A 1,983-nucleotide genomic window follows, 5' to 3' on the forward strand; every position below is an offset into this window, starting at 1 on the left:
AGATAGCCCACTCTACTTGGGGATGACTCTCGTTATTAGTCAAGTCAACAAGGATTTATTAAGCACCCACTATGTGCTAGGTGATGTGATATAGCAAAAGACAATAGAACCATCCCCTCCTTATCCCTGGAAGTTATGCCTCTCTTTAAAAAGCCTAAGATTACCTAGCGCCCCAGCCATGGCGGCGGCAGGACCAGGGTCCTGAGTGGGAGGGACCGGGGACTGAATGAGCTTGGCCTGGGAGATCTCCGGAGTGGTGGTCGACTCCTTGTTACCATGGCGACCCCGGCGCATTCACAGAGCCAGCAAAACGTGGGAACTGAGTCTCTACGAGCTGCATCGGACCCCACAGGAGGCCATCGTGGAGGGCACAGAGATTGCTGTTTCCCCACGATCCCTACATTCAGAGCTCATGTGCCCAATCTGTCTGGACATGCTGAAGAATACCGTGACCGCATAGAAGTGTCTTCATCGATTCTGCTCTGACTGCGTGCGGGAACAAACCTGTGGGAAGAAGCTGGTGTCAAAGCGGTCCCTTCGGCCTGATCCAAACTTGGATGCGCTGATCTCCAAAACTTACCCAAGTCGAGAAGAGTATGAGGCACGTCAGGATCGTGTCCTCCTCCGCCTTGCACAACCAGCAAGCACGAAGCTCCAGCATTGCGAGGGGCTCCGAGTGCAGGCAATGCACAGGGCCCAACGTGTAAGGAGGCCAATGCCAGTCAGACCAGACAACAACGAGTGGTGAGGGAGAAGGAGATGGGGGTGGAGAAGATGCTAGCTCAGATTCTGCCCCAGACTCCACTCCTGGACCTGTTCCCAAGAGACGTGGAACAGGAGTTGTGGGAAGTAGCAGTGGAGGGACAGGGGGAGGGGCTGCTGCAGGAATAGGTGGGGGAGCAGGCTCTGAGGATTCTGGGGACCGGGGTGCCCCCCTGGGTGGGGCAGACCCTGGGTCCATCAAGCCCACCTGGGGCCCCCAGTCCTCCTGAGCCAGGAGGAGAGATCGAGCTTGTGTTCCGGCCCCATCCTCTGCTGGTCGACAAAGGAGAATACAGTCAGACTAGATATGTGAAGACAAAGGGGAACGCCACAGTTGATCACCTCTCCAAGTACTTGGCTCTAAGGATTGCACTTGAGCGGAGGCAGCAACAAGAGGCTGGGGAGCCTGGAGTACGAGGTGGAGGAGCCAGAAGCTGGAGGACCTGAGGGAGATGGGAGGGGGAGGCACTGGAGGAACTGATGGGCCAGAGGAGCCAGCTTTGTCCAGCCTGGAGGGTGGCAGTGAGAAGCAGTATACCGTCTACATCGCACCTGGGGGAGGAGCTTTCACGACCCCAAATGGCTCACTGACCCTGGAGTTGGTGAATGAGAAGTTCCGGAAGGTGTCCAGACCCCTGGAGCTGTGCTATGCCCCCACTAAGGACCCAAGTGACCCAAGGGCATGGGGGTCTTAGGGCTTCTGTGTGTATGTCCAAGCTCCGCCTTCAGGTCTGTGTTCCCCCCATCCCCCACCCCCTGACCCTGCCCAGCGGCCCCGATGAGGACAAGTGGCTCTTATACAAAGTGTTTGTGTCAGATTCCTCTATAGTGTACAGAGTGGGGTGTGCGCCCCCAGCGCCTTCCTTTCCTACTCACCAGTCACCTCCCTTCTGTAATGGAGGGAGAAGAACCTTCCTCTCCCCCAACAACACATTTGCTTTTTTTTCTTTCAAAAAAAAAAAAAGCCTAAGATGACAATAGTTAATGAATTTTGGTCAGAGTCCCTGCTCCTGCTAATGCTCCTGCTCACTTTGGAGCCGCAGCCCAGAACCATGTACGGGCAACGCAGGAGAGTCCTGCACCCAAGGGCCAGCAAAGGGTCCCCTGGAGGCTCCTTGGGACTGCCTGTCTGAGCCCTTACTGTCTGTGGCCAGAGACCTCTGAAGCCGCCACCATGACTGCCTGTCTGAGCCCTTACTGTCTGTGGCCAGAGACCTCTGA

General features: G+C 56.2%; 1 pseudogene; it reads left to right on the plus strand.

Annotated features, from left to right (window-relative positions):
- Positions 1-276: 276 nt before the first annotated feature.
- Positions 277-1,465, plus strand: LOC138164830 (E3 ubiquitin-protein ligase RING1 pseudogene; annotated as a pseudogene).
- The last annotated feature ends 518 nt before the right edge of the window (positions 1,466-1,983 follow it).

This window comes from Petaurus breviceps, unplaced genomic scaffold (assembly GCF_028583685.1).
Source record: "Petaurus breviceps papuanus isolate PSGF00001 unplaced genomic scaffold, PetGlider_PUasm1.0 207, whole genome shotgun sequence".
NCBI lineage: Eukaryota > Metazoa > Chordata > Mammalia > Diprotodontia > Petauridae > Petaurus > Petaurus breviceps.